The sequence below is a fragment of the Mus caroli genome, chromosome 9 (genome assembly GCF_900094665.2).
Source record: "Mus caroli chromosome 9, CAROLI_EIJ_v1.1, whole genome shotgun sequence".
Classification (NCBI taxonomy): domain Eukaryota; kingdom Metazoa; phylum Chordata; class Mammalia; order Rodentia; family Muridae; genus Mus; species Mus caroli.
The window spans coordinates 108,285,810-108,301,768 of NC_034578.1; positions in this window are offsets into that span (position 1 = coordinate 108,285,810).

The following is a 15,959-nucleotide window of genomic DNA, read 5'->3' on the forward strand; positions in this document are numbered from 1 at the left end:
AGAGAGAGAGAGAGAGAGAGAGAGAGAGAGAGAGAGAGAGAGAGAGAGAGAGAATGGAGAATGCATGGACCAGATGTCAACTTTGGTGTCTTCCTCAGTCACTATCCACCTTGTTTTTTTCTGGCTCAGGATTTGTTAGCACAAGTATCATTAATTCAGCTAAGCTAACTAGCCAGTGAGCCCAAGAGCCACCTGCCTCTGCTTCCCCAGCTACGAGGTTATAAATACATACCACTATGCCCAGCTTCCTTGTGTGAATTCTGGAGATTGAACTCTGTAAATAGAATTATATATTCTAGCTAGCCCAAATAAAAGATGCTCAATCCTGGTCTTTTATTTACAAGCTGTAATCCTAGACTGGGCAGGTTTTGGAGCTGTTCTAGCTTACGTCCCAGCCATACATCTCCTGTTACTTGCTGTTTCTCCTGGCCATGGACCACCTCCTCTTCCCTTGGTCTCCCCTCTCCTGTTTTTGTTCTCTCTTGAGACCCCTCCCTTGATCCTAAAGGCCTGCTTTTCTCTCCCTTATGCCCAATCACAGACTTTAGCCTTTTATTGACCAATTAACTTGAGGAGCAAGGTTCACATAGCATTACTTGGTAGATGTGAGGATCTCCTCATAGGGGGGACAACCAGATCTCAGGGGTGGGGAATGGAGCATTTGAATACATAGCAGCACCAGCACAACCCCAATAGGACTCAGGCCTTTACACTTTACCAACCTGCTCACCTGCCCATCCTCCTGATTCTGAATTTTTAAGTACATGAAGAGGCCAGTTTGTAAGATCCCTCTAAGTCCAATAAAGCATACACCCTCTCCCCATATCCTGAGCTTGAGCCTCCATGATGAAAATAACAGATCCTCTCAGTTGCTTGTCTGCTAATGAGAGCCATGACAAATAGGGAAAGACTGATACCCTCATGATGGTCAAGTCTTAGACAAGCCCTCATTTATAAATAATAAAGACCATTATAAATTCTCTGCCTGCAAGGGGAAGTTTACTTTCTAAAGAAATGATGACAACATACATGGGAGTCGGAGTCACGGCTTACAAAGGCTTTCCAATATACTAAAGCTTAGATCATTGAGTTCCTTCTTTTTTGTAGACCTTTAGGGGTCTTGAACAGGAATATGTTTATGACCTAGGGAGAGAGAGTGTCTGGAGCAACATGATGACACATTCTTCCTTGTATATGCTCATTATCACATACTTACTTCAAATGAACCTGTTTCTTTGGCCCCGCAGAACCTGACTAAGCACCAAGCAAGACCCCTAGCCTTTGATTACATATACCAGTGTGCACATGCACACACACATAAGTTTTAGCTTACTACTGTAAGAATTTTATATACAGTTGAACTAGACCATCTACTCTTTAGGTAAGGGGGGAGTAGAGACATTTATTATTTAATGATAATACGCTCAAGGTAAACAATTTATAAAGCTAATAAAATGTGAGGATTATATTTTTCCTGATCTCTGTCTAATTCTCCAAGGGAAATCCCTGTTAATAGTTTCTTATACTTCGTTTCAGAGACCGACTGACTGAATACTTGAACAGAATGGCATGTGTTTACACTCTCCTTTCCTTCCACCCACCCCAACAAGTTCTGGCTCTCTCTCACCTCCACTCCTTCTTCCCTTCTCTTCTAGCTCACTCCCCCTGCCTCTCCCCTTCTTCTTCCTTCCTTCCTTCACTCTCTCTCTTCCCTCCCCTTCTTCCTTCTTTGCCTCCCTTCCTTCTCCTTATCTCCTTTCTTTCCTCCATTTCTCAAATATGTGAAGCACAAACCATTCTTTATCTTACATACAGACACGCATCAGGTATAAATGGCTATGCATCTCATCATATGGGTACGACAGCTGTTTTAACCACTTTTCAAAGACTTCTTTATGTTTGTTAGTAAAAGCTATACTGTAAATACCTTTGAACGTAAAATTCATATTTTCCCACATGATAGATAAGATTTATTCTTCCTTTATATACTTTCAGGGTTTTTTTGTAATTAAAACCTGCATGTGAGCACAGAATCCCCAGGTTTCCTTTATCCAGAGTCACTAGTGATGATCTTAGGACTCCAGCAAGGTCACTGTCCCTACCTTTCTGCAAATGCATTGATACTTGTGCATATTTCAGAATGATATTTGAATGTAAATTGAATACCTTGTGGCAGTTTATCCCCAGAGACTCCATCATGTAGCTCATAAGAGACAGGCAACTTTCCTATGTGGCTTTAATGCAATCGGTACACTCGGGAAATTTGAAACTCACTAGATAATCTGATCTTGTAGATGGGCCCTAATTAAACTTTCCCACATTGTTCTTCACAAATTCTACTAGCATTTGATTACATATATAAATGTGCCTGTGTGTGTGCGCGCACACACACACACACGGATGTACATAAAACACACACATAAACACACACACACAGACACACACATGGGTGTACATAAAACACACACATAGACACACACACACACACACACACACACACACAGTTTGTAAGGAAACCTCAGTTGAGGAACTGCCTCCATCAGACTGTCCTGTGGACATGTCTTTTGGCACATTTTCTTGGTGAATGATTGATATGAGAGAGCCCGGCTCATTGTGAGTGGTGCCAAGCCTGGGGAAGGTGGTCCAACCCTGTACAAGAAAGCAGGCTGAGCAAGCCATAGGGAGCAAGCCAGTAAGCAGCACTCCTGTATGGCCTCTGCCTCAGGTATTGACTCTGTGTTTTGGTCCTACGTTCCTGCCCTAGCTTCCCTCAGTAATGGACTTCAACCTATAAGCCAAATAAATTTCTTCCCCAAGTTGGTTTTGATCAGTATTTTAATACAGCAACAGAGAATCAAACTAAGGCAGCTTCTGTTTCATTCTTCCCTTGTATTGCACATCCATCAGTTTCTCTACCTCTCCTCCCTCTCCCTCTCCCTCTTGTCCCTCTCCTTCTCCTCCTTCACACACACACACACACACACACATACACATTTGAAAAAGAGGAAGACTGTTGTAGATTAAGGAAACATGGGTAGATGGAAACAGAGGATGGCTCATAGTGTGGCTAGGATGAATTCAGAAGCCTCAGTGGAGTCAGGAATCAGGCAGAGTGTGTTCTGAGACAGTATAGCTTGCGATTGGACAAGTCACACAGCTTCCTGAACACTGAGGCTCCTTGTTTATCTTGTAATACACATCACTCCATTACTAGGGAGAGGAAGTATATGTAAAATCCTTCATACAGGGGCAAGGACTTCACACAGTAAAATATAACTTCAGTGGGTGCCCTTAACAGTTTATGGTCATTTTATCGCTACTGTCATCCAAAAGAATCACCCGTCCTGCTCTGAAAATGTCACAAAATAGAGACTGTTAGAAAGGTCCAGAGATTCAGCAAACTCCTCTATGGGAAATTTGACCCTGAAAACAATATCAAAACTCCTACCACTTTTAAAGCAGAATTCCCTGAAAGCTGAGCTTAATGGGGTCGAGTTCACCTGTGAAGGGAAGTCATCAGATGGAAGGAGGAAGGCTCAGCGTGGCTGGGGCTCCAGCTGCCACTGCTCATAGTAGTTTGAACTCTCCCCCTTAACATAAGTTGAAGCATGGCTCACCTGCAGCTGCCTCTTCAGCAGCTGGCTCACCTGCAGCTGGCTCACTTGCAGCTGGCTCACCTACAGCATGACTGCAGCTGGCTTCTAGACAGGCTACAGTTGTGTTAAGAAGGGGAAAAATAGCAAGTGTCATAATGAGTAGAAAATAAACCCATGAACCTCCATGGCACCACAAAGAGGCACAGAAGGAAGAGAATAGAATTCCAGAAGGTAAGTCCTGATTGCAATCCTGGAAATTAGGTTCAGTATGCAACTGCCTACAGACGAGCTGTTTCATATGTCAGCCACACCCAGATGTATGGATTTACCAAGGTTTGAAAGAACATAGCTGAAATCTGGGGAGGTGGTTCAGTAGATAAAACACTTGCAAAAATAAAAAAAAAATAAACTATAAGGAACTGAATTTGAATTCCCAGAACACACATCAATTCAGACATATTAATGCATACCTATAATCCCAACCCCCTCCCCCACCTCTTATTAGACGTGATGCAGAGACAGGAGAGCCCTGCAAGCTCAAAGGCCAACTAGCCTGGCATACATAGTGGTGACCACGAGAGACCACCTCAGACAAGGTAAAGATGGACACCTGAGGGTGACCTCTGACCTTACACTAGTGGTGTGGCATGCATGCCTGCACTCACACTCACAGACACACCCACAAAGATTTAAAATAATCTTAGGTTCTGGCCCTCATGGTTGTGTGGAGGAAAAGCCACATGCTCAAGTCATATTGAAGCTGAAATATGAGTTACCAAGCACACTCTGTCTTAGAGATCTAGAATAGTGTCCCATCACCTAGGAAGAATCGAGTGTCAGGCTTCAGTTTTCTTCCTCTAATGCATTAGAAGTCCTCTTGGGACATTTTTCTCCTTCTCTGACAAACCAATAACTTCCTGAGAGAAATCACTGTGTTGCATGTTTGTATTTGTTCATAAAAAAAAATAAGCTTTACAATGAGATCATTTGGCTGGGAGGCTCCTCAGTAACTCTGAACAGTCTTCCTCGAACCTCCACTATGAAGTGTGCTGCTGCATTGCAGTTTCTCTGTGACTATGGTTAAGTCCAACCTCACACCCTTCTAGTCACACCAACTTGCATATCACAGTCAAGGGGTGGAAGCAATGGTGGGAGAAGCCATTCACACATGAACTGCTCCCAACACCCTAGGGAAGAAGGATGTTAGGATGTTGTGGGATATCACTGCATACGAAGAACAGACCACCTAGGCCACGTTGTCACATTATTATGCACTAGGGTTGATACGTCCATCATCTCTGTGCTCTAAGCCACTAGCATCATCAAATATTTTCAAGGCTTTTTGTGGATCATGGCAACAATGCATCCTCCATGATGCAGCCAGAAGACTTGTTTCAAAAACAAAATTCACTATTGGCAATTGATGGCTGTCTTGGAGAGGTGCCATTTTCTTCAGTGATGTACCCACAGACAACTTGCTATTGATCCAGTAAATACCCACTCCACACTGCAACCCACACTTGGAAAAGTAATTCTCAGTGCACCACACATAGAATAAAGGCATGGAAGTCAGAGGGAGCCTTGGTGACAAGGTCTCCAGCAGGTAAAGGGAAGGAATGAGGGAAGGGAATGGGGTTCAAGATGACTCAAATTAATTATATAAATGGATGAAACTATCAAACAGAAAAATTATCAGAAGCCCATAATTTGTATGATGTGACATATCTTCATACTAAATGGCAGCAAGTCTTAACTCCATGTCTCACAAAACCTACTGTCTTCCATACCCACTCTTTTCCACCCATGTTGCCTATGTTCTCATAGTCAGAAACAGTCTTCACTGGGTAACCTTAAGCCTCATTTTAAATTGTACTGCTTTGGAGAAGTCATTTTCTGTCCCTTGTCCTTTGACTCCCACCATGCATAGCAAACATGCAGTGTCTGTCCCCTCCCATAGTCATCTCTCTCATCGTCACTGTTCCTAGTTAACATTGTCAACTTGATATAGTCCAGAATTAACTGGGAAAAATTCTTAATTGAGTAAGTGGCCCTTTATCATTGTTAGTCTGTGGACATGTCTGTGAGAGATTGTCTTGATTATCTTAATTGGTGTAGAAGCGTTCATCCTGATGTGAGCTCTGCTATCTCCTGGGCACATGGTCCTGAGTCTGACCTATATAAGAAGGTGAGGCAGAAAGAAAGTTAGCAAGCAGCATTTCTTCATGGTTTCTGCTTCCACTCCTGCTTGAATTCTTTCCCTGAACTGTCTCAGCAATGAACTGTGACGTGGAAATAGAAGCCAAATAAACCCTTTCCTCCCCTAAGTTTCTTTTTGATGAGTGTATCTTATCATAGCCATAGAAAAAGAACTAGAACACCACCTATGAGGTGACATTAAGAGAGCAAGCATTCTGTCTACACTCTGCACATGGTCCACACCAGAATGCTTGACCACCAAAGGTCAATGTAAAAAGATCAAACTGGTGCCATAGGGTACATCTGTTCATGACAGGGAAAGGCTTGATGCCAAGCAAAGAAAAAGGTCTTGACTGAGCAGAATAAGGCTTGGGACACTTATCTGGAGAGCTCCCATTCTCTCTCCTCCCTTTCCATCCCAGTCAACACCTGTGCTCTCATGTCCTAGAATACACCTGTGCTTAGGGAAGCCTTGGCACCATGCAGGAGGATGGAATATCCAGCCTTGATCAGTTTTTTCCCCATCTCTCCTAAAATATACAGGTTCCCAGACTGTTATTTTAACTCTCTTATGAAACCAGAAACCTTAGGATGGCAAGGATTCCTCCATCTCTCTATTCTCAGGGCTTGACTCAGGTCTGGACCAGTGTAGTTCTAAATTATATTTAACTGAAAACTATATATAAATGTTGTTTGCAAGTATTGTTATCCTAGAAGATTAGTCAAAGGCCACAAGGAATCCGAAAAGTTAAAAGTTCTAAAAACTAAGAAAGTATGAAACCATGACAACCTAGCAAGTCTTGAATTTCAGATCAATAAGAGAAAGTTCAGGAATCTTTTAATAACTCATTGCCCAAAATAGTTCAAGCTGTCCAGAATACTTTCACACTCAAAGCATGATTGACACAATCTTATTTTTCTCGCCTCAATGAGACGTTGCTACAGTCTACAAATTATGCTCACTTTAGTTTATGCTAAGAGAAAAGCATAGTTGCCACTACAGTATGAAAATGGAGCCCTGTGAATCAAAATCATGCCAGAACCATACAATACATGGAATAGCATCAGATAGGAAGGCTGAATCAGAAAATGTGCTTGATTATTAGCCTCATATAAAGCAGAGGTCGGATCCCTCTCAGCCCGAGCATGTTCTCCTGGTATCTGACAAGTCTAAACTACCAGCTTAAAGGGAGTTCAATAATTTCCAGTTGTTTTTGGTGTCAAAGGACTGAATTTAGACAAGTAATGCTGACTTGAAAGTAGAGAGCTAGAATTTGTGATTTTTGCTGTCAGAAATTCCAGTGCAAACTTGACAAATATTGACGAGTTTCTATCCGGGGCTCTGAAGCTCAATTCTTTTCACATTTTTAATTTGGTTCTTTTTGCTGTGGAAAGAGTCCACTTTTCTCTAATAAGTTTATATAATTTTCATAACAGAGAATATAATGCATCGTAAGAGAGTCAAGACTCAGTATAGTTTAGAATAAACTAAGCTTGTAATGAGGCTGTTATTAATGGTAATTTTCCACAGTAGCTGTTTTCTGGGCACCTCACAAATTGCATAATTTATCTTATGCCTCTAAGTTCAATTTGCAGGTGCTACAGTGTCAGGAGTGTGGTGGGAGCTGTGATTACAAACACCACTGATATATTCTAGCTCTGGCAGAGGTCAGTTCCTCCACTAGGAAGTCACAGAGGGAAGGCTTGTTTTCTTGTGGGACTGGCCTCCCAGGCATCACTCCTCCTTTCTGAGATTCTTTTCTACATCCTCTGAAACGTGACTCTCCAAGGAAGGTTAAGATTAATAGTGCATCGGGTTATGCTTAATCTCCTCTCAATATTTCATTCTGTGTTAATCTTATAACATTTGTGCTTCTGAAATTAGGGAATCTGATGCTTTGGGGTAGGACCCAGAGGCCTCATTCGAGTTAGATTTATTATCTACTAAATGACTTTCTTAGGCAATCTCTTTATCTCTTTGTATGCCAGCAAATCACAATACTGTCTCTACAGCACTTTTTATTATATTAAAATGTAGTATTCTTCTTCTTTTTTATTTCTACTTTTCAAGACTTTCAGAAACTTTATTAGTAGCAACATGGGCAAAGGAAAGAAATTTGAGTCTAAGATGAAAGAACAGCATAGATAGTCGTGTCAAATGTGAATGAAGTCTATAAGGCTATACAGATAAAGAGAACTAGAGGCAACAGGAAAGACCCAGGCGTGTGAATAGAGTGCTGAAGTGATGCTTTCTGAGCTTCTGGTTCTTGATTGGTCAATCAGCCAAAATGGCCTATTGCGTTTACCAAGGTCTATCATCTGGCTGGTTTCACAATGACTTACAATAGTGAATTTTGAGGGTATGGGTTTCGAATTTTTAATTGGACAGTGGATGAAGCAGTCCTCTGAGTGGAGATCATGAGTCAGGGGTAATTACAATTAGTATTGGTAGTCAAAGTTGGAAACGTTGGTTTTTGTAGATGTAAGGATGAAGATATCAAGGTAAGGCTAAAGAAGGAGATGTGGATAGGACAAAGATATGGATGGAGGTGGATGTGGATGGAAGTGGATGGAGGTAGGGATAAAGATGGGGATGAGCACGAAAACAGAAATGAAGAAAAATATATGGGATGCAGATGAAGAGGAGGATAGAGGTGGAGACAGAGATACAGATGAGGAGATGGAAATAAGTTGAAGATGAAAACCTAATTACAGTTGTGCACAGCATATGGAGCTTGTCAGAATTAGTCATGGGAACAAGTGGGAGCAGAAAGACACTTTGCTTACAAGGATAAGATAGAGTCTTCTTCCCAACAGAACATTCTAGAATGAACACATCAGGCTCGTTGTCTAAAATTGCTTCTCAGAGGGAAGGCTCAGTCCTGATCACATGGTCACTGCCTGGGCACTAGATGCTCACTACATATCTACGAGACATGGGGACAATGTTTATCTGTCCAAGGAATTCAGACTATGTTACACTAGTGTGAAAACCATACAAGACCAGGATGAGCTCTCAGTGGCAGAGATATGCTAAGAAAAAAACCTATGAAATACAACCAGACAGATAAGAAGTATGTGTGCATGTGTGTGTGTGTGCTGTGGTAGGCATACATGTCTAACATTGGATAATTCTAAGAGCACTTAAATCATGATATCTATTTCCCATTAAGTGGCTACTTAATCCAGGAAAAACACACTACACCATCATTATCTTCTATATATACTTAGCTTAAGACTAGGCATAATGACTATAATCAGAAACCATTTATAACTACATTTACCTCTGTTTAAGTAGATGACAATAGACTGGATTAAAAGTTTTTAAAAATGCAAAAGTATGAATACATTTGGGGAAACTCTTTTCAAATGTTTTAAATGGAAATATTCATTGGTTTCATCTCTTAGAATAATTGAAGACTCCCACTGAGTGGATTTGAATATAGCTCTGAATTAGACTCTCCTATGCATCTAAATGAAGACAATGCCTTGTGGAGTGGACATGGAATACAGGTTTCCAAGAGCTATCAATGCTGGAGACAGATCTATCATGGATATATATTAATTGTTCCTTTTCTGTATGCTTTACAATATAGAAGTCAGCATCTGTTTGTCCTTTCATTTAAGCAAACACATTGCAGAAGACAAGTTGAGACTCATGGGAAATAGAAAGAGAGATTGAACACAGAGAACAAAGTGAATACCTTATAGGCAAGCTGGAGACAGGGAAAGAAAGAATTCAATATCTCACAGTATTGGGGGAAAATCCCCTTTGCAGTACCACTTATTCAGAATTTGGGACTGCTGATGGTTGTGGCATCCCAGTGACAATGAGTCAAAAGTCAGCAAACCCTAATGGTCCAAATACTAGGGATATACACCTATTCTATATTTTTGAGGCAATAACTAAATCAGAGTTCTCTTTGGCTTTTTTTTAAACAGCAACTAAAACAGAAAATTGGACTGGTAGAAATCCAAAGAATAAACTGTGTTAGTTTTCCTTTGTTTCCTGCTGTTTCAAATAGGAGCTTTTCAAGGGCAAGAAGAAGGAACAAGTGGACTTTGAAGAATAAAGTGCTTTTTTGTCACAGAGATTGATATGCAGCTCAGACTACCAGGCCACTTTGGGTTGGAGACTAGTTTCTCTACAATAAAGTATTGATGTGCCTCCCCTGAGAGACACAGGAACAAGGTTGATGCTGGGGTAATGAGAAGACAAAGCCACTACATGTGAAAATATTGGGTAGTCCATCTATCCATTCCACCATCCATCATTATCATATTATAACCGAGGCCAAACCTGGGGCCATGGACCCTGCTAATTCACACGTAGAATCAAGTGACAAGAAAAATTATGATCTAAATGCCTCTGGCCCATGTTCTGGCTTTCTCATACATGCAGAAAGCAAAGATTATTATGTCTTTTAAATTTTTTATTATAACTATTGTTACTGAGTTTGTTTATAAAGTATGTGCATGTATGTGTGTGTGCCAGTGTGTACATGTTTCATGTGTGAGTGTGTGATGGTATATGCATGTGTGAATGTGTGAATGTGTGAATGTATGAATGTGTGAATGTGTATGTGCATGTGTGCCTATGTTAATACATGTGTGTATGTGTGAGTGCATGTGTATACATGTGTGTGTATGTGTGAGTGCATGTGTGTAGGTATATGTATGAATTTGTGTGTGTATAAATGTGTGAGAGTATGTGTGTTCATATGAATATGTGATTGTATGTGCATGCATGTGTGTGTGAATTCATATGTGTATGTTTGGGTGTGTGTAAGAAAGTATGAATGTGTGTATGCATGTATGTGAGTGTGTGAATGTGTCCATGAATTTGTGTGTGAAATTATGTGTATGTGTGAGTGTGAAAGTGTTTGAATGTGTGTAAGTGTGTATGCATGTGTGTGTGACTGTGTATGAATGTGTTTAAGTATGCATGCATGCATGTGAGTGTATGAATGTGTATGCATGCATGTATTATGAATTCATGTGTATGTGTGAGTGTATATAAGTGTGTATGAATGTCTGTGTATGAATGTGTGTGTATGCATATGTGTAAGTATGTGAATATGTGTGTGCATACACGGATGTATGAATTCATATGTATATGTGTAAGTGTATGTGAGTGTGTATAAGTGTGCATGCATATGTGTGAGTGTGTGATTATGTATACATACATTGTGTGTGAATTCATATGTATATGTGTGAGTATGTGTGAGAGTATATGAATGTGTGTGTATGCATGTGTGTGAGTGTGTATTATTTTGTATGTGTGTGAGTGTGTGAATGTGTGTGCATGCCTGTGTGCCTCTGTAAGTGCTTGTGCATGGACATGCATACAGCATGATGAACATGTGGACATCAGAGGATAATTTTCAGAAGCTAGTTCTCTCTTTCCACCAGGAATTGCAGGGACTGAATTTGGGTCATCAAGCTTGGTGCAGTGAGTGCTTTTTAATCTTCTGAATTTTCTCACTGCTCCCAATATTTCTAATTCTGAAAGAATAGGGAAGAGATTGGAGGGGAGGGGAGGGGAGGGGAGAGGAGAGGAGAGGAGAGGAGAGGAGAGGAGAGGTCAGAGAAAAAGGAAAAGGAGGGAGGTTGGAAGGAGGAAAGAAAGAAGGAGGAAAAGGCCTTTTCAGAAATGTCTGTTCCTGGGCAAACATCTTTCAACATCTACAACGTAATAAAGTAACCAAAGAACCAGAATTTGGCAGATATAGAGTCTGTGAATTGGGACCATCTGTCCATCTGTCTCCTCATTTCTGAAGGGAGAGATGATCTCATGGTGGCTCACTTCATTTTAGGACAGTTCTGAGTATTGAACACAACTATTTACGCTGTGAACAAGACCTTGTCAATTCGACAGGTGGATGCTCTTATCTTCTCTACCTCTGCTGTTCTTCTACAATATAAATTGATAGATAGCATAGAATTCACTCTGATCAGTCTAAAAACAATTATTGCTAAGTTCCAAGAGCATGAAGCATCTGTTCTCAGCAATTTTTTTTTCCTCTCTGGTCCTCCTCTGATGTCTGGGCTGTCCCCATGCACATTCAGTGTCTAACTGGATTCCAGATTTTCCATGTAAGTCTCAGGTTTGCCAACAAACACCTCAGTAAATCCACCTCTAATGAGAAGTCTCAGAAGGAGTCTGGCAATTATTTTTCTTCATTATTTTTTCCTTTATCTTATAATTCTCATCTCAGAGTGTAGTCCAAGAGAAGATAAATAAATCTCTTAGCATGAAAACAACTAAGAAAACATGAACCAAATTCAAAATAGTCTTTGTCATAGTAAAGCCACAGAAATCTGCTTAAGCAGGAGTCTGTCCTCACGCTGTGCTATGCACTGTGACAGAGAGTTAAAACAGGAGTAAGGAAATGTACTTTGGGGAAATAGAAATGGCTCAGTGGCTAAAATCACTTGCTACTCTTCCAAAAGACTCAGGTTCTGGTCCCAGCATCACATGATAGGTCAAAAGTAACTCTAACTCCAGTTTTAGGGGAGGTCTATCCAACCTCTGGTGGCACTGCAGACACCCAGTGTACAGACACATACATTCAGTTATTCAGGCAAATATTCATGAATAAAATAAAAACAAAGCATTTTAAGAAAAAAGTACTCCCACCTATTTTCTGAATGTGCTTTGGCTTTGTTTCCTCAGATTGTACCATTACAAAACAGTCTGTCTCGTGTTCTTTCATAAAAGCCCACCACTGCCTATTTACAACACATCAAGGTCAGCGACTCCACCCACTGTCCTAAAATGCACTGGAGAATGTTCACCGTAAAGCTAAGGCTGATAGAGCATCTCAAGATGTAAAGTTTGAGCTGGTGCGAGGTTAGGGGGTGAGGTGGGATGGAGGAGGGAAGGGGAAGTGTCAGAGAATCTCTGAGCCTGACAAGCTGAAGTTGATCCCAGGCATTCCAGGTTGTCCTCTGACCTTAACAGGTATGCAATGGCACATGCACACAAACAGACACTCATGCTCACCATGTTGGTAGTGATCCCCTACTTCTGCAAAGCTAGAAAACCTAGCTGGCAGAGTCATACACAAACCTGGATCTCAATGAAGCTGTCTATTAGGCTGCATGAAATGAATGAATGCAGCAACAAGTGACCAGGGTGCACAATAATGCCAATCTCAGAGAAAGGATCATATTACTTTCCTACCTTGTCGCCTCCCAGATCCACTCTTTAAAACACACCAATCTTGCTGCCGTACACACTCTTGGCTGTATGCCCATCCTCCAGAGCTCCCTCTACCTATCAGGGACCACATCCTTAAAGAAAACTGATTCTCCCTCTCCTGGAAGCTATCAACTCTCAATAGCTCCTCAGCTAAGAGTAAGACTTCAAGCTTACACTTACCTCTTCTCTCTGTGCTGGGATTTTGTTGGGCTTAATCAATACTGGGAATTATTAGTTCAGTAATACATCCAAAAGTTTACACATACTGACCAAACAGAGTTCTATGGGATTCAAGATTAGTCTAGTATACAAAACCAAATAATGAGAGATGGTGACGGTACCTATTGCCATCATGTGTCTATTCAATATGAACGTACTGACAGAAACAATCACACAAGAAAAGAAAACACCAAGCTATCCTAATAATAGTTTAAATCCCTAATGACCCTTCTGCACTTAGAGGTGTGTTTGTGTGTGTGTGTGTGTGTTGGGTATCACTCCTTAGGAACCATCACCCTAGTTGCTAGTTAGTTTTATTTTTTGTTTGTTTTGGTGTTTGTTTCTGTTTTGTTTTTCAGATGAAGTCTCACTGACCTGAGCTTAACAAGTAAACAAAGCTGGCTGGTCAGTGAGCCACAGAGATCTGCCCATCTCTGCCTTCTGAACCTTGGGATTATGAACTTTTATCACTATGGGTTTGGGGGATGGAACTCAGGCAAGGCAAGTGCATTCCTGACTCCCCAGCCCCCTAATGACTCCTTTCAAAGTAAATGTTTAGAACTGAAATATGAGTTCAATAGAATTGTAGGGCATAAAATCAACATGCAGAAAAAAAAATGAGTTGCATGAATAATGACCTACTCAAAGGAGACACAAGGCAGTGATCCCATTTGCATGAGTCCCTTGTCCCCAACAATAAAATACACATATACACAAGAACCAATATAACTATGAAGGGGAACTACCTATACTCAAAGATCCACCCAGGAGAGAGAATGAGATGACCACTACAGAGCGGACCTGACCTCACTTCACACGGCCTTCTACACAGAGGAGGCTGCACCATATTCCTTTCCCCACTTATTTAAATATGAGGTTTGTTACTAGAGAATAGCTGACTGCGTGATACATTCTGATGTGTGGCCAGCATCGCTCCTGAATGTCAAGGAAACCTATGTTTGTTTTAAATGTACAACCCTCTACTACCAGCTCTTCCTTAATCAAAATTTTCCTGAGTGTTTAAACCTAGGCACAAACACTTAGAGCAAGCTATTGCCATGCATATGAAAATGAGGGTGCTGTGGAGGTAATTAAGAATGTGATCTGCCTCCCTAGGTCTGCTTTCTCCTAAGATTCCCTGTTTCTTTGGTGATCAGCCAGCTTGGCTCAGCTAATGCTGGGGGCATGTGTCCAGTTTCCTTTGTTTTAAGATATTGACATCTCCAGAGCCATTTGAAGACTATAACCCAGGTTGACAGGCACAGATTCTGTTCCACAGGGATGCCCCCACCACCTATGACATGGTTCATGCATATACACAGTGTCCACCCCACCCACCCCTGCCTCCCTCATGCACACACATAGTGTCTTCCCCAAACCATGGCTCCCCTCATACACAAACTATTTTTAGAATCCTGAAAAGAAACAGCTAGAAACTCTTACATCATTGTCCTGGAATGTGATTTTTTTCCCATATATGACACATTGATCAATACAGAAGAGAACCTTTCCTAAATTCTCTGAGTCAGACTTTATAAGTAACATCCGTGAGGCACAGTGCATGAACAACAGTTCTTTAAAGCAACAAGAAATGTGACTTTTTCATGAATAAACAATTGAGTTTGAACTTGGGTCCACCGAAGCCTTATTTAACTCAGGGCTCTTAAACCTTGTGTCCTTTGTTTCTGTGATACTTGTGTTTCAGACTCCAGGCGGTTCTTCCAGAAGAATTATACATTCTGATGTATTCATCCATCACACACTTCCGACGTTAGATGTATTTTTAGTGTGCCCCGCTTGCCCAGAATGAATATAACAAGCATGTAATGTATCCTGAGGTGGGAATGAAATTGATAGAAGCTGGGTAGGGGTGATGGAAAAGAGGAGGGTGGTGGAAAGATGACTCAGAGTTCATCAGCTTTGGAACATGAAAGGCTCTCTAAGTCATGGAAAAGCACGCTCACAAGCCCACCAGGGCAAGACTCAGGGCCTGCTCAGCAAACAGCCTACAGTCAGGCAAGACCTAGCAGAACTGGAAAGGGGCATGCTAGACAAGCTGTTGAAAAATGTGCTTACAGGGCCATCAAGATGGCTCAGCACTGAAAGTGCCTGTAGCAGAGCCTGGAGGACTGATTTCTGTCCCCAGAATCTAAATGGTAAAAGAACTGACTCCCAAAAGTTGTCCCCTGACCTTTACATGAACACTGTAGTATATGTATACACATGTACATAAATACATACATGCATATATATACACATATACAATATATAGTAAATGTAAAAAAAAAATTTAAAAATAAACAGAATGATTTTAGTATGGTTCAGATTTGAAATTATAGCCAAAAGTAATGAAATAATGTTTTAAACTAATTTGTTTATTTTTAATTGCCATAGATAGATAGATAGATAGATAGATAGATAGATAGATAGATAGATAGATAGATAGATAGATAGATAGATAGATATGAGAGAGGGGGGAAGAGAAAAATGGAGTATGATATGATGCATTGACTGAAGTGAACATTGTATAAGATGCAGTGAAGCTAATTAGCATCCATCACCTCATCAATTTATCATTGTTTTGTGATTAGATCATTAAAAATATCTCAGCAATTTTGCAATCTACAATAACTATGACCCATAGCACAATAGGCCACTAAATCATGTGTTCTAAGACTTTGTATGTTTGGTCAGAATCTTCTCATTCTTCATCTCTCTTAATGAGCCCCTAAGCTCTGGTATCC